This window comes from Microplitis mediator, chromosome 11, assembly GCF_029852145.1.
Source record: "Microplitis mediator isolate UGA2020A chromosome 11, iyMicMedi2.1, whole genome shotgun sequence".
Lineage (NCBI taxonomy): Eukaryota > Metazoa > Arthropoda > Insecta > Hymenoptera > Braconidae > Microplitis > Microplitis mediator.
The window spans coordinates 12,426,743-12,445,455 of record NC_079979.1 but is presented as its reverse complement, the minus strand read 5'-3'; the positions used below and the strand labels follow the sequence as shown (position 1 = coordinate 12,445,455).

At 25.9% G+C, this 18,713-nt stretch overlaps 3 long non-coding RNA genes across 3 annotated transcripts; 2 read left to right on the top strand and 1 right to left on the bottom strand.

Annotated features, from left to right (window-relative positions):
• Positions 1-7,960: 7,960 nt before the first annotated feature.
• LOC130677822 (uncharacterized) lies at positions 7,961-9,101 on the bottom strand. Its single transcript, XR_008991712.1, has 3 exons — positions 8,967-9,101; positions 8,514-8,636; positions 7,961-8,172 (listed from the first exon to the last, which is right to left on the bottom strand). It is a non-coding gene; the product is annotated as an uncharacterized LOC130677822 (long non-coding RNA).
• A 1,463-nt stretch (positions 9,102-10,564) lies between these two features.
• Positions 10,565-11,709, top strand: LOC130677798 (uncharacterized). Its single transcript, XR_008991705.1, has 3 exons — positions 10,565-10,699; positions 11,030-11,152; positions 11,494-11,709. It is a non-coding gene; the product is annotated as an uncharacterized LOC130677798 (long non-coding RNA).
• Positions 11,710-15,360: 3,651 nt separating this feature from the next.
• LOC130677450 (uncharacterized) lies at positions 15,361-17,572 on the top strand. The gene is made up of 3 exons (XR_008991602.1): positions 15,361-15,610; positions 16,794-16,916; positions 17,339-17,572. It is a non-coding gene; the product is annotated as an uncharacterized LOC130677450 (long non-coding RNA).
• Positions 17,573-18,713: the final 1,141 nt, after the last annotated feature.

The following is an 18,713-nucleotide window of genomic DNA, read 5'->3' as shown; positions in this document are numbered from 1 at the left end:
ATTATTATTATTATTATTATTATTATTATTATTATTATTATTATTATTATTATTATTATTATTATTATTATTATTATTATTATTATTATTATTATTATTATTATTATTATTATTATTATTATTATTATTATTATTATTATTATTATTATTATTATTATTATTATTATTATTATTATTATTATTATTATTATTATTATTATTATTATTATTATTATTATTATTATTATTATTATTATTATTATTATTATTATTATTATTATTATTATTATTATTATTATTATTATTATTATTATTATTATTATTATTATTATTATTATTATTATTATTATTATTATTATTATTATTATTATTATTATTATTATTATTATTATTATTATTATTATTATTATTATTATTATTATTATTATTATTATTATTATTATTATTATTATTATTATTATTATTATTATTATTATTATTATTATTATTATTATTATTATTATTATTATTATTATTATTATTATTATTATTATTATTATTATTATTATTATTATTATTATTATTATTATTATTATTATTATTATTATTATTATTATTATTATTATTATTATTATTATTATTATTATTATTATTATTATTATTATTATTATTATTATTATTATTATTATTATTATTATTATTATTATTATTATTATTATTATTATTATTATTATTATTATTATTATTATTATTATTATTATTATTATTATTATTATTATTATTATTATTATTATTATTATTATTATTATTATTATTATTATTATTATTATTATTATTATTATTATTATTATTATTATCCTCAATACTATTATTATTATTAGTGTTATGGTACACTGAGAGAAAAAAGTGTATATTTCCAAGTAAAATTTCTTAATTTAAGCATTAGTTTACTTAAATAGTGCCAAGAAAAAATTTTTTTAATTTTAGTAAAAGTGCATTGTCTGTAGAATTTTATGAGTTTATTTAAACAGTTGTTATAAAGATAATACATATTATACTTCGATGTAGTAAATTTTTTCTTGTTTTTAGTTTTATGAATCAAGTAAGCATGTTTTCTTATATTTAATATTTTTTTTCTCAGTGTAGTTATGATTCCGAATGCTGTGGGAGATACACATGTAGTTATTACCAACGGAGTGATGGATCCATTAGAAGTGTATGTGAATATAAAGCTCCAGATAATTGGTAATAAATCGCATGTTGATAAAAGTAAAATAATAATTTGGTGGTAAAATTCATCAGGAGTTGAAGACATCTAAAAAAAAATTTGTATTTCTTGAAAGCTAATTATTTGTAACCCAAATTATTTTTTACATGTAAAAAAAAGGCCATTCGGCAGCCGAAATGGAAGTAGATTTCTCATTGTTTAATTTTTTTCACTGTTCAAATGAAAGCTTATAATAAAATAATTTTTTTTTTTACATTTTCTTAAAAATTCTCGAGATGATAAAACAAAAAAAATCAAAAAATTATAAGTATAATGCCAAAAATTGATGCTAACTAAATGAACTTCAGAAGAATTTTTGATGATAATGCACTATATGTTTTGATTTTGACGTTATTTAAAGATCCGTATGCATATATTCAAACTATCGGACCAATGGTATTCCGGACCCTATTCGAAAAATTATGATAGATTATGGTTTTAATGCTCGAGAATTCTACCATAAGGACAAAGGCGATAATTTGCTTTCAATAAAATCTACTAATAAAATATTCTAAAATTAAAAATTGATTGTGATACATCAAAGTGTCATACTTGAAATTAGTACTAATATTTGAAATAAGAAGCCTATTAGAATATCAAACGACGAGTAGATATAGATAATATTTTCATCATAACTAATGTTAATCTTGTTATTGATGTATCATATCATTTATACTCTGTCGATAAAACAAAATTGTATACACCCACTGAATTGAGATGTTTAGATTTTATAAGTGTCACACTGCGATAATATGAATTTAAGTAGCTCTATGAATGTACTAAGAAGTAGGAGAACTCATGCAATAGCAAAATTTCATTGAATGAATGGTAAAATAAGTAATTTCAGTGGTCTAGGCATATATATATCGGCATGAAATTTCAAGCTTATTCGAAGAGCTTTCAGATGAATTCGATATAAAGTCAATAAGTTATCACATTCAAAAGATATTAAAGGAAGAATAAGTAAAAATATGAATTTTGGGCATTTTGAAAATTTTGAAATGCTATAACTTTTAAACTAATCGACCGATTGAGCTCATTTTCAAACTCGAACAAGGTAGTCAGCCACAAAATACGTATGCTAAGTTTTAAGGTGATCGGTTCGAAATTGTGGCTATAATCAAAGTGAAAACCTGTATAAAATTAGTTTCTACAATATTTTGTAAATGTTCAAAACCATTTATCTATTAGAAAAAATGGTCAAATCAACAAGCTGTATAGTCAAAATTGTAGGCAATCGAACGAGCTTTCACATAGAACAAACGAAAATAAGCTATCTCTTTCCGTTTAGAAGTTACATCCAGTTAAAGCGGCAAACAAATTTTTTTTGAAAATTTTACAAAATTTTAATTAACTATAACTGCTAAACTTATTGGCCGAATTGGCTCATCTTCGAACTCATCCAAGGTAATCGTCTATAGAATAAGTATACTGAGTTTCATTAAGATCGGTGTAGAATTGTGGACGCTATCGTTGGAGAATGGAGCGTTATATTATATATACATATATATATATATATAAATACATATATAAACTTTTGAACCAAATGTATTTTCTGACTCAGCTCGTCGAGCTGAGTTGAGATATAGCAAAATTTTTCGAAAATTCCATTATGAGGACAAATACAATAGTTAGATTTCTATGAAATCTACTAAAAACAATTAAATATCAATGTTACTATAAATGTATAATGTTTTTTATTCATAAAATATCTTATAAATTTTATTAACATAAAATTTTCTTAAGAATTGAATTCCTTTCAAAATGGGTATCAATAAGCCGTATTTATTTTTAATTATTACTAATATATACATACATATATTTACATACATTGACATCTCCCTAGCAGATCTGAATTACGGTAAATACAGTGATTTACCGAGATTTACCGTAATTTACGGTGCCTAGCAGAATTACCGTAAATTGTGGTAATTTATCGTAAATCACGGTAATCTACGGCAAATTGCCGCAATTCACCGTAATTTTACGGCGCCTAGCAGAATTACCGCAAATTACGGCAACTTACCGTAATTTGCCGTAGATTACCGTAATTTACGGTAATTCTGCCAGGTACCGTAAATTACGGTAAATTACGGTAAATCACTGTATTTACCGTAATTCGGATTCGCTAGGGCTACTACATAAGAATATAAAGAAACACTCAAGTGTTGGTTTTTGGTACTCGTTTGAAAAACCATAAAATTTTCTAAAGAACAAATATATTTATAAAAATTAAAAATCACGAATCTAAAAATTTCAATTGATAAAATATTATTTTTTTTAAAGACACGAGTTTTTAAAATTTATCTGGTAAAAAGTCATTTTTTAGGCAGCACATCTTTCTCGAAAAATTATTTGGACGTAAAAATCGATAATAAATAACAATAACTGATAAATGCTTGATATAATGATTTTTTTTTTTTTTAAATTAATTTTAAACATTTAATTAATAATTAATGAAGTAATAATTAGAGCTTACTTCACATTTAACATTTATTATCAATTACGATGACAATCATTGTTTTTATTTATTTCAGTTCAAGTAATTACTATTCTGTAATTAATTATTTTCTATAAATGGTACTTCGATGTGTTTTACATTTCAGAATTTTTTTTCAATAATATTTCGTTTTGTAAATTTTTACTGTTACAAACTCGAAGTTTTATACTTTTAGTTTATTCAACGATATTTTTTTTCGATAAGATTTTCTACTCAACAACTTGTCGCATATCGAATATTTTGCATCGAACGAATGTCTTTTGGCCAATGGCTCTGTCCTTTACTCGTAGTCATAAATACGCGGGCCTTAATTATTGGAAAAATGGTCAAAATATAAAGTTTAAGGTCATAAATTAAAGCTTATTAGTCAAGCTTTAGAATACTTTTTACAGAGATTATCTATGAATTTTAGTTTTAAAGTTATATGAACTTTAAAAGTGATTAAAAACGGATTTTTTCGAAAAATCGTTGAAATTTTTTTTATCATTCATGCGATATAAGTGCTATCTTAGCGCACGCTCTTTTGTTCGCCAAATAGCTGTTTGCCCATTCTACTGTTTCCACGACATTTGTGTGCGTTACACGAATACCTGCGTACGACAAGTAAATTTGAATGCGACAAGTAAAATGGTAAAACAGCGAACACTAAAATAGTACTCATATCGCATTAATAATAAAAAAAAGTATGTTCAATTCGTGCGGTGTTGCCGACCACCCACACGAGCAAATGAGTGCACTCACTTCGTTCGTGCGCTCAACTTTGCTCTCGTGGGCAATCGACAACTTACCGCTCTAGTTGTACAATATACTAAAACGGCCATAACTTCTAAACTAATCGACCGATTCAGCCGATCTTCGAACTCAACCGTGGGTATTACACATAGAATGAGTGTAGAAAATTTCATTAGGATCCGATAAGAATTGTAGGCATAATCATGATGACAAAATTGGTTATATTACACACGGGAAAAAATGCTGGAGTAGAATTTACTACACCAAACTAGTAAAAATTTTACTACACTTTGTGGTCGTCGCATTGACAACTGTAGTAACATAAGCCACAGTGTGCGTGATATTTTACTACCATAGGAGTTCTGCTTACTACTGTAATGTGGTAAAACTTTGTAGTTTTCACAACTACTCAATGTAGTATAAAATACTTATTTTGTGGTTTTGGGAACCACACAATTTTATATGAATTGGTATCTGTTACTATTTTTGGAGTATACATTACCAGATTAATTGTACAATCTACTCCAATGTGTGGTAAAATGATCGAAAGAAGAAAATAACAGCGCCACCTACAACGTTTTTACTCCATTCTGTGGGTATCCTCAACTTGTGTCAGTGTATTTAATATTATAAAAAATATTATAAAACATTATAAATAATAATATATATAATTAAAAATATTTATACATATAATTAAAAATCGAGGCGTGCAATTAAAATATATATAATTTAAAATAAATATATATATATAAAAAATATAATACAAAAAATTTGTTTTGTATTACCTGTCATTCTTCCTTTTGCTTACCTCACCTACATCTTCTTCTATAAAATTTTATTTCTATGCTCTTATCAGTGAATCGTGATTTTAATGCAATTTTTTAAATCATTGCCTATTGAGTATTTGTTATTTATTAGAATTATAACTTTTAAAACGATGTTTTTTATATTTTCTATTAATAAAAATTAATACTTAATTATTCTAAGTTTATGCTTATACGAGAATTTATAGATTACAAATATATTTTTAAAATTATCCTTATCAGATATTGATAAAAAGTAGGCTTTTGAAATTTGAGTCCTTATTATTTTAAGTTATTCATTAATAAATTCATTTTTATATCATTTTAATTTGATATACTGTAAGTCCGAAGAATCTAAGATTAATTTTTATATTTTTATATCGTTTTCAATATCATAAAAACTAATGATCGTTAACTAACAGATATTTAATTAATACATTACGAATAAAATATATTCTACTATGTTGTGGAGTAAAATAAACCACAGTGGTTATTTAATGCTAGTTCTTATTACTACTTACTGTAGTAAATGGTACTACAGGTTGTGTACCACAGTGTACTAGTAACTGTTACTAAACGTGTAGTTATCCTATATATTACTAGTCAGTGTAGTAAATGGAACTCCATTTGTAGTAAATTTAACTACACATTTTTTTCCGTGCATATATTAGGGTGATCCAAAAAATAACAAATTTTTTTTTTTTCGGAAACAGGTTCAAAAGTTTCATTTAGATAAAAAAAGATGCCTGTGAAAATTAGAGCTCTTAATATTAATATTAAGCGGTTCCTCATCGCACTTTTCTATTTTCCATAAGAATAACATGCACAGAAAAAAAAATTAACTTGATTCAAGTGAAATATTCTTGAACCAAGAATACTAGTTTGAAAAATTCCATTTTTTTTGCTTCAAGAATTTATTTCTTGGCTCAAGAATTTTCAGGATTCTTAAATCAAGATTTGTATATGCTTGGTTCAAAAGTATATTTTTTTTCACACAATAAATCTAACTCTCAAACCAAGTAACAGATTTACTTGGGTGAAGTGAACATTTTGACGCCAGGTGGCGCCTCGATGGGAACAGCGTACTTGCTTGTTTTTCTCGGTCAGTTGTAGTTAGTTTTGAATTGTAAGTTCACAATATGAACATCAAAACATTAATCTCGCCGTTGATAATTATTTTTGTTTAATGTATATGCATATGAACAAATTTCGGTATCATAATACTTAAAGTAGTAAATAATTACTGTGTTCAAACTTTGAAGATTTTCACAGTAAATGTATTTAATTGTCAATGCTTATTTACTAAGTAACCTCAAATTTTCTATTATTGAAAATGTGGCCATTAAACAAAAATATTATTTAAATTTTTAGTACAAATAAATTTTTTTTTTAATAAAAAAATGCATTAAACTTCCAAATCAAAAATTAGTATAAGTAACCATTGTAGTAATAAACTGATTAATAATTTTTAAAAATATATTTGTATATTTCTAAATCGAATAAAATAACATCCTGATTCAAAAAATGGGCCATACTCAAACTAAGTCGGTATCATCCTGAATCAATATTATCGGCCTCAAACCAAGAGAAAAAAATTCTTGGGAGAAATAAATATGCATCTTGTTTAAAAGCAAAAAAAGCTTCTTTTAAGATTAAAATTTTTGAAGGAAAAATTTTTACTCTCCATTGAAGAGTAATAATTTATTTATTCAAGACTGAAATTTTTTTGAATTGAGAAGTTTAGATGTTTCGAAACAAGAATAATATTTTGAAGAAAGTAATTTACTTGAACCAAGTTAATTTTTTTTTCTGTGTGGAAAAAATTTTTTTTACGTCTTTTGATTTTTATAAGTAGCTAACGATGCGACATAGGAATAATTAGCAGGCATATTGTTGTAAGTAATTGAATGCTCTACAAAAAAAGTTTCTTATCATTTTTTAATAAATCTATTTGTTCAAAAGTTATTTAAGGTTGAAGTCGAATTCATATTAAATTTTAAGATCTCTTTACTTTTCCAGCGAAACTATCAGACCTATTACAAAATATCATAGGACCTTTTTTTGTAGACAATTTTGTTCGCTAGAAGTTATTTCTGATAAAGTTTTTTCGAATTCCACATTGTTTTCTAGTTATTTTTATTTTAACGTCAAGCTCTTAAAATCGATCAGAAGACTATTTTTTTTATGAGCATGCTCATAATTTAAAAAAAAATAAATAACTATATCAAGCATTTATCAGTTATTGTTATTTATTATCGATTTTTACGTCCAAATAATTTTTCGGGTAAGATGTGCTGCCTAAAAATTGACTTTTTACCAGATAAATTTTAAAAACTCGTGTCTTTAGAAAATATTTTATCTATTGAAATTTTTAGATTCGTGATTTTTAATTTTTATAAATATATTTGATCTTTAGAAAATTTTATGGCTTTTCAAACGAGTGCCAAAAACCCACATGTGTGTGTTTGTTTATATTCTTATGTAGATGTCAATGTATGTAAATATATGTATGTATGTATATTAGTAATAATTAAAAATAAATACAGCTTATTGATACTCATTTTGAAAGGAATTCAATTCTTAAAAAAATTTTATGTTGATAAAATTTTTAAGATATTTTATGAATAAAAAACATTATACGTTTATAGTAACATTGATTTTTAATTGTTTTTTTACGTGTAAAAAATAATTTGGGTTACAAATAATTAACTTTCAAGAAATACAAATTTTTTTTTTGGATGTCTTCAACTCCTGATGAATTTTACCACCAAATTATTATTTTACTGTTAACAACATTTGATTTATTACCAGTTATCTGGAGCTTTATATTCACATACTCTTCCAATGGATTCATCACTCCATTGGTAATAACTACATGTGTATCTCCCACAGCATTCGGAATTATAACTACACTGAGAAAAAAAATATTAAATATAAGAAAACATGCTTACTTGATTCATAAAACTAAAAACAAGAAAAAATTTACTACATCGAAGTATAATATTTATTATCTTTATAACAACTGTTTAAATCAACTCATAAAGTTCTACAGACAATGCACTTTTACTAAAATTAAAAAAACATTTTCTTGGGCCTATTTAAGTAAACTAATACTTAAGTTAAGAAATTTTACTTGGAAATATACACTTTTTTCTCTCAGTGTACTATAAAACTAATAATAATAATAGTATTGATAATAAAAAAAGAATTATGTGATAATTTCAGTATGAAGATATATTATTTTTATACTTACAGATTCTCCTTGCACTTTACAGGCTTCAACGGTCACTTGCATAATTGCAATGACGACCAAAATGCCGATTATTCCAAACAGTATCTTTGACATTTTTGAATGATAACTCAGTTGAATCTTCAGCTAAATAATTTAGGTTTAGTTAATTAATAATTATTATCTGCTTAGGGAATTAAAAAAAATTATATGGATTTTGTAGAACATAAAATTCTCCTTCGAATGAGTACCCAGGGGATGAGGTTTAAAAAGAAGGAAAATTAAAAAAATTTTAAACTCTCATCGCAAATATAGTCATGTGGGTACTCGTTTCAGACGTAATTTTATGACGATTTATCTCTTATATAATTAAAATATGTGACATATTTCGATTTAGTATTTAATTCATCTAATGAAATAATTAACAATTATTTGCAAAAACATATTTTAGTTTTAATTAATATATTTATTACTTACTTAGAGAATATTTAAGTTGTCTCCGAAGTTACGATCAAGACAGTGGATATAAAATCAAATTTTCGGTCGGTATTTAAACGAAAACAATAAATATAAGGGGGACTGTCTCAGCCAATAAAATAAGACATTGCTGGTAACAGAATTTTTGCAGGAGAGGGGACAAAGATAAAAAAAATCCATGTCGATTATAATCATGATGTTGTAATATGTTTAAAAAAATCTGCAGCTCCACAAAATCGGTAATAAGTGCGGTCCATTATACCCCCCAATTAATTTGTATGTGTAAGTGAATAGGTAATTTGACGCTCTCTCAAACGAGTACCCACAAGACATATTTATTTTAAATAGTTACATATGTCACATGTATATTACATAATATGTTTAATTTTTTAAATGTATACAGTTTGTTGGTACTCGTTCGAAAGGGCGTTAAATTTTCCAAGGATAAAGTATATTTATTATTCATCTAAATTATGAATGTAAAAATTTAAAAAAATATATTGTTAAGAATAATTATTTGTGGGATTTTTTATTTTTTTTTATTATCAGTGAGCATGCGGGGTAATTAAATGTATTAGACAAAGCTGTTCGGAGGATACCTAATTTAATTGAATTGATAATGGGGACAAAGAAAAAAATCCAAGTCATAAAAGTATTTTTTTAAAAGATTAAAAGATCAAAAAATAAAAACTCGAGAGATAATTTGAAATTAAATTATACTTAAATTTTAAGATTAATTATTTTACACACCTCAAGCGCGAAAGCGCTAAGTGTGCTTTATGATCACTTTAAATTTTTTGACTTATTCACTCACATTATTTTTTATTTGAAAATTTTCACAAACCTCATTACTTTTTGATTTTTATATACAATTTTTCGAAATCGGGATAAGTATTTTTTAGGTAGGTTTTTAAAAATCTAACTATTGTATTTGTCCTCATGGTCGATTTTTCAAGGAATTTTGTCATAACATATTATAATTAGTTGAGTAGAGTTCAAAAATACCATTCGTTAAAAAATTTACATATGTATGTATATTAGGGTGGGTTGAAAAAAAACTTTTTTTTTGTTTTTCTTAGCATGGGGGTATAATTTGTAGCTTATAGAAAAAAATAGTATATTACATACCTAGGCCAGTAAAACAAGAAAAGTCTCAGAGCACATGTAATTGTTGGCCGAGGCGAAGCCGAGGCTGACAAACATGTGGTCTGAGGCTTTCTTTTTTACTGGCCTAGGTATGTAATATACTATTTCAAGGAAAAAAAAATTTTTTTATTCAACATTTTGAGGTGGCCCACTCGTTTTTTGAATAAATAATTGATTAAACTAATAATAATTGATTAATTGATTAAACATATTATGTAATATACATGTGACATATGTAACTATTTAAAATAAATATGTCTTGTGGGTACTCGTTTGAGAGAGCGTCAAATTACCTATTCACTTACACATACAAATTAATTGGGGGGTATAATGGACCGCACTTATTACCGATTTTGTGGAGCTGCAGATTTTTTTAAAAATATTACAACATCATGATTATAATCGACATGGATTTTTTTTATCTTTGTCCCCTCTCCTGCAAAAATTCTGTTACCAGCAATGTCTTATTTTATTGGCTGAGACAGTCCCCCTTATATTTATTGTTTTCGTTTAAATACCGACCGAAAATTTGATTTTATATCCACTGTCTTGATCGTAACTTCGGAGACAACTTAAATATTCTCTAAGTAAGTAATAAATATATTAATTAAAACTAAAACATGTTTTTGCAAATAATTGTTAATTATTTCATTAGATGAATTAAATACTAAATCGAAATATGTCACATATTTTAATTATATAAGAGATAAATCGTCATAAAATTACGTCTGAAACGAGTACTCACATGACTATATTTGCGATGAGAGTTTAAAATTTTTTTAATTTTCCTTCTTTTTAAACCTCATCCCCTGGGTACTCATTCGAAGGAGAATTTTATGTTCTACAAAATCCATATAATTTTTTTTAATTTCCTAAGCAGATAATAATTATTAATTAACTAAACCTAAATTTGTTAGCTGAAGATTCAACTGAGTTATCATTCAAAAATGTCAAAGATACTGTTTGGAATAATCGGCATTTTGGTCGTCATTGCAATTATGCAAGTGACCGTTGAAGCCTGTAAAGTGCAAGGAGAATCTGTAAGTATAAAAATAATATATCTTCATACTGAAATTATCACATAATTCTTTTTTTATTATCAATACTATTATTATTATTAGTTTTATAGTACACTGAGAGAAAAAAGTGTATATTTCCAAGTAAAATTTCTTAACTTAAGTATTAGTTTACTTAAATAGGCCCAAGAAAATATTTTTTTAATTTTAGTAAAAGTGCATTGTCTGTAGAATTTTATGAGTTGATTTAAACAGTTGTTATAAAGATAATACATATTATACTTCGATGTAGTAAATTTTTTCTTGTTTTTAGTTTTATGAATCAAGTAAGCATGTTTTCTTATATTTAATATTTTTTTTCTCAGTGTAGTTATAATTCCGAATGCTGTGGGAGATACACATGTAGTTATTACCAATGGAGTGATGAATCCATTGGAAGAGTATGTGAATACAAAGCTCCAGATAACTGGTAATAAATCAAATGTTGTTAACAGTAAAATAATAATTTGGTGGTAAAATTCATCAGGAGTTGAAGACATCTAAAAAAAAATTTGTATTTCTTGAAAGTTAATTATTTGTAACCCGAATTATTTTTTACATGTAAAAAAACAATTAAAAATCAATGTTACTATAAACGTAGAATGTTTTTTATTCATAAATTATCTTGAAAATTTTATTAACATAAAATTTTCTATTGGAATTGAATTCCTTTTAAAATAAGTATATCAATAAGCCGTATTTATTTTGAATTATTAATAATATCATACATATATTTATATACATTGACATCTATATAAGAATGTAAACAAACACACAAGTGTGGGTTTTTGGCACTCGTCTGAAAAGCCATAAAATTTTCTAAAGATCAAATATATTTATAAAAATTAAAAATCATGAATCTAAAAATTTCAATAGATAAAGTATTTTTTTCTTTTTAAAGATATGAGTTTTTAAAATTTATCTGGTAAAAAGTCATTTTTTACGCAGCACATCTTACCCGAAAAATTATTTGGACATAAAAATCGATAATATATAATAATAATCAATAATTAACTGATAAATGCTTGATGTAATTATTTATTTTTTTTTTAATTATTTTTGAACATTTAATTAATAATTAGAGATTACTTCACATTTAAGATTCATTATCTTACGCCGGTGACTATAAATTTTAAAAACGAATTAACTTTTAATTAATTATAGATTTATGAATTTTTATTTAAAATAACAACCCGAGAATTTTCGATCTTCAAAAAAAAAATACACGTTTAGAAAATTAAAAAACCTACACGAGTATTTTTTCAAAATTTAAAAATTATTGTTTTTTTTTTAATTACACGATATTTTATTTAATAATAGCGGGTAACGGTTTATTGTCGGATTAAAAATTGGAAAAGTGAAAAATTAAAAAAATACTCGTCTAGATTTCGAAAAATTGTATATAAAATACAAAAGGTAATGAGGTTTGTAAAAATTTTTAAATAAGAAATAAGTAATCTTAAAATTTAATTTCAAATTATACCTCAAGTTTTCATTTTTTGATCTTTTTAAAAAATACTTTTATTATTTAGATTTTTTTTCTTTGTCCCCGTTATCAATTCAACTAAATTCGATATTCCCCGAATAGCTTTTTCTAATACATTTAATTACCCCACATGCTCACTGATAATTAAAAAAAATAAAATAACCCACAAATAATTATTCTTAACAATATATTTTTTCAAATTAAAATTTTCACATTCATAATTTAGATTAATTATAAATATACTAGATCCTTAGAGAATTGAACGCCCTTTCAATCGAGTACCAACAACCTGTATATATTAAAAAAGGCCATTCGGCAGCCGAAATGGAAGTAGATTTCTCATTGTTGAATTTTTTTTACTGTTCAAATGAAAGCTTATAATAAAATAAATTTTTTTTTTTACATTTTCTTAAAAATTCTCGAGATGATAAAACAAAAAAATCAAAAAATTATAAGTATAATGCCAAAAATTGATGCTAACTAAATGAACTTCAGAAGAATTTTTGATGATAATGCACTATATGTTTTGATTTGACGTTATTTAAAGATCCGTATGCATATATTCAAACTATCGGACCAATGGTATTCCGGACCCTATTCGAAAAATTATGATAGATTATGGTTTTAATGTTCGAGAATTCTACCATAAAGACAAAGGCGATAATTTGCTTTCAATAAAATTTACTAATAAAATATTCTAAAATTAAAAATTGATTGTGATACATCAAAGTGTCATACTTGAAATTAGTACTAATATTTGAAATAAGAAGCCTATTAGAATATCAAACGACGAGTAGATATAGTTAATATTTTCATCATAACTAATGTTAATCTTGTTATTGATCTATCATATCATTTATACTCTGTCGATAAAATAAAATTGTATATACCCACTGAATTGAGATGTTTAGATTTTATAAGTGTCAAACTGCGATAATATAAATTTAAGTAGCTCCATGGATGTACTAAGAAGTAGGAGAACTAATGCAATAGCAAAATTTTATTGAATGAATGGTAAAATAAGTAATTTCAGTGGTCTAGGCATATATCGCGTTACAGATGCCATAAGGGCATATACCGGCAAAAGGTCCTGGTGAAAAGCCATAAGGGCATATAAAAAATTTTTTTTCGGGAATCGACGTAGTTTTGTCCGAAATGTGGAGAAATGCTAAAAAAAAATTTTATATGCCCTTATGGCTTCCGTGACCCACTTCGGATGCCAGAAGGGCATAGCAAAAAAATTTTTTTTCGGGAATAGATGTATTTTCATCCGAAATGTGCAGAAATGCAAAAAAAATATTTTATATGCCCTTATGGCTCCCGGAACCCACCTCGGATGCCATAAGGGCATATAAAAAAAATTCTTTTTTGGGAATCAACGTACTTTTGTATGAAACGTGTAGAAATGCAAAAAAAAAAATTTTCGCCTAACTAAAAATTTTCTTGGACTTAAAAAAAATAACAGAATTTTTTTTATATGCCCTTATGGCATCCGAGGTGGGTCCCGGGAGCCATAAGGGCATATAAAAAAATTTTTTTTCGGGAATCGATGTATTTTCGTCCGAAATGTGCAGAAATGCAAAAAAAAAATTTATATGCCCTTATGGTTCCGGGGTGCCATAAGGGCATATAACTTGTTATATGCCCTTATGGCATCTGTAACGCGATATATATTGGCATGAAATTTAAAGCTTATTCGAAGAGCTTTCAGATGAATTCGATATAAAGTCGATAAGTTATCACATTCAAAAGATATTAAAGGAAGAATAAGTAAAAATATGAATTTTGGGTATTTTGAAAATTTTGAAATGCTATAACTTCTAAACTAATCGACCGATTGAGCTCATTTTCAAACTCGAACAAGGTAGTCACCCACAAAATACGTATACTAAGTTTCAAGGTGATCGGTTCGAAATTGTAGCTATAATCAAAGTGAAAACCTGCATAAAATTAGTTTCTACAATATTTTGTAAATGTTCAAAACCATTTATCTATTAGAAAAAATGGTCAAATCAACAAGCTGTATAGTCAAAATTGTAGGCAATCGTACGAGCTTTCACATAGAACAAACGAAAATAAGCAATCTCTTTCCGTTTAGAAGTTACATCCAGTTAAAGCAGCAAACAAATTTTTTTTGAAAATTTTACAAAATTTTAATTAACTATAACTGCTAAACTTATTGGCCGAATTGGCTCATCTTCGAACTCATCCAAGGTAATCGTCTATAGAATAAGTATACTGAGTTTTATTAAGATCGGTGTAGAATTGTAGACGCTATCGTTGGAGAACGGCGCGTTATATTATATATACATATATATATATATATAAATACATATATAAACTTTTGAACAAAATGTATTTTCTGACTCAGCTCGTCGAGCTGAGTTGAGATATAGCAAAATTTTTCGAAAATTCCATTATGAGGACAAATACAATAGTTAGATTTCTATGAAATCTACTAAAAAATTAAACATATGTTATATACATGTGACATATGTAACTATTTAAAATAAATATGTCTTGTGGGTACTCGTTGGAGAGAGCTTCAAATTTCCTATTCACTTACACGTACAAATTAATTGGGGGTCATAATGGGCCCCACTTACCACTGATTTTTTGGAGCTGCAGATTTAAAAAAAAATATCACAATATCATGATTATAATCGACATGGATTTTTTTATTGCACGACTTATAATGCGAAGCATTAAAGAGTGCTTTACGATAAAAAATTTTTTTTCGCCTCCTTTGTACAACTATTTCTGTTATTATCGTCTTTCTTTACCCCTCTCCTGCAAAAATTCTGTTGTCAGCAATGTCTTAATTCATTGGCTGAGACAGTCCCTCATATATTTATTGTATTCGTATAAATACCGACCGAAAATTTGATTTTATATCCACTGTCTTGATCGTAACTTCGGAGACAACTTAAATATTTTCTAGCCTAATTAATAATCAAGTAAGTAATAAATATAGTAATTACAACTAAAACTTCTTTTTTCCAATAATTGTTAATTATTTCATTAGATTAATCAAATACTAAAACGAAATATATCACATCGCGTCCCTAATTCCAAAAAGGAATATGATGTATATAGATCTACCATAAAGCTAAAAAGGCAGATAAATTTTTGTTTTTTGCTCAATCGCTTAGAAATGATTTGAAATTAATTTTTTGATAATAAAAAAAATTAAAACCAAAAAGGCATATAAACATAAATAAGCCTTTTTGCTTTTAGGCACAATGATCATCAATGCCAAAAAGGCATATAAAAAAAAGTATATTACCATGAAGTTAAATCCGTGAATTCAAATTTAAATATACTAAGGGAAAAAATTAAAGTAAAAAAAAATTTCGAAATTTTTCAGTGAGTTTTGAGTAGCTGTATTTATGTGGATAATGGTCGTATCGTGAATTTAAACAAAAAAAAAAAAAAAAACATTTTGAAGCTCGACGATTCTAATTTTCAGATTTTTCGGTGAAAATTTTTTAGGAGCCACTTATCGCTTTAGAATCACGAAATTGATCAAAAAACAAAATTTTAAATATTAATGCCAAAATGGCCTATAACAGCAAGCATATGCCTTTTTGGCATTAATTTTATTTTTTGTTTTTTAGTTAATGCTAAATAGGCACATAAATAAAAAATCATTAAAATATTAAATTTATTCATTTTTTGTTAATAAATATTTAATGGAACCAATTTGTTGATTTTATTGACTTTTTATTTATACGCCTTTTTGGCATTAGCAAAAAAATGAAATTATTGCCAAAAAGGCATATGCTTGCTGATATAGGCCATTTTGGCATTAATATTTAAAATTTTGTTTTTTGATCAATTTCGTCACCCTTTGAAGCGATAGATGAATTAAAAAAAAATTATATGCCTTTTCAGTATTAGGGACGGAACATATTTTAATTATATAAGAGATAAATCGACATAAAATTACCTCTGAAACTAATACCCAGATGACTATATTTGCGATAAAAGTTTAAAATTTTTTTAATTTTCCTTCTTTTCAAACCTCGTCACCTGGGTAATCATTTGAAGGAGAATTTTATGTTCTACAAAATCCATATATTTATTTTTAATTCTCTGAGCAGATAATAATTATTAATTAACTAAACCTAAATTTTTTAGCTGAAGATTCAACTGAGTTATCATTCAAAAATGTCGAAGATACTGTTTGGAATAATCGGCATTTTGGTCGTCATTGCAATTATGCAAGTGACCGTTGAAGCCTGTATAGGGTCAGGAGAAGCTGTAAGTATAAAAATAATATATCTTCATACTGAAATTATCACACAATTTTTATTATTATTATTATTATTATTATTATTATTATTATTATTATTATTATTATTATTATTATTATTATTATTATTATTATTATTATTATCATCAATACTATTATTATTATTAGTGTTATGGTACACTGAGAGAAAAAAGTTTATATTTCCAAGTAAAATTTCTTAATTTAAGTATTAGTTTACTTAAATAGGCCCAAGAAAATATTTTTTTAATTTTAGTAAAAGTGCATTGACTGTAGAACTTTATGAGTTGATTTAAACAGTTGTTATAAAGATAATAAATATTATACTTCGATGTAGTAATTTTTTTCTTGTTTTTAGTTTTATGAATCAAGTAAGCATGTTTTCTTCAATTTAATTTTTATTGTTTTTCAGTGTAATAATGATTACGAATGCTGTGGGAGCTTAACATGTCATGGGTATTATAATGGAGTATGGTTTGAAGACCGATGTGCGTAACTTCGTCCAGCCGGATGGTAATAAATCGCATGTTGTTAACAGTAAAATAATAATTTGGTGGTAAAATTTATCAAGAGTCGAAGACATCTAAAAAAAATTTTTATTTCTTGAAAGTTAATTATTTGTAACCCGAATTATTTTTACATGCAAAAAGACAATTAAAAATTAATGTTACTATAAACGTATAATATTTTTTATTCATAAAATATTTTAAAAATTTGATTAACATAAAATTTTCTCGAGAATTAAATTTCTTTTTCAAATGAGTATCAATAAGCCGTATGTATTTTTAATTATTACTAATCTATACATACATATACATATATATTTAGCTACATTGACATTTACATAAGAATATAAACAAGCACACAAGTTTGGGTTTTTGGCACTCGTTTGCAAAGCCATAAAATTTTCTAAAGATCAAATATATTTATAAAAATTAAAAATCACGAGTCTAAAAATTTCAATAGATAAAATATTATCTTCAACTTCCCACTAAGAAAATCGACGATTTTCGAAAAATTGGGACGTTATTGTTTTCACCCCGATTTGCGAAAATCGAAATTTCATCAGATGTCGACGTTTTGAGGTCTTAGGAAGCTATTCTGACTATTTTCAGAATGATGTCCGAGTGTCTGTATGTATGTATGTATGTATGTATGTATGTATGTGTGTGTGTGTGTGTGTGTGTGTGTGTGTGTGTGTGTGGCCGGTCTATAACTTTTTAACTAATGAACCGATTTGGATGGCTAAGGCGGCAATCGAAAGAGCTTGTTGGCCATCAACTTTTCTGAAAATTTCAGATTATTTGATCAAGTAGACTTGAAAATATTGGCGGATTACGGGAAAAAAAATTTTTTTTTTTTAGTTTTTTATTGATTTCTCAGAAACGACTCATACGATCAACTTCAAAATCTAATTAGCTCTAGAACTTAATAAAACACGTCGATTGCCACCTTAGCCATCTCAATCGGATAATTCGCTCGAGAGTTATCGCGGGAAAAAGAAATGGTAACAAACGGTTTTTTGCGAATATCTTCGAAACAACTGAACCAAACAATTTTAAAATTGTATCAGCTCTAGAACTTAATAATATACGCCGATTGCCGCCTCAACCATCAAAATCGGTCAATTCGTTCCTGAGATATCGTGGGAGGAAGAAATGCTAAAATCGGTTTTTTTCGAAAACAATGGCACACAAAAGTATTTTCGAGCTCGAGGAGCTCGAAAATGTATCCACAACAATGTTTTCGAGCTCAAGGAGCTCGAAAACAGCGGGAAGTTTCGGGAC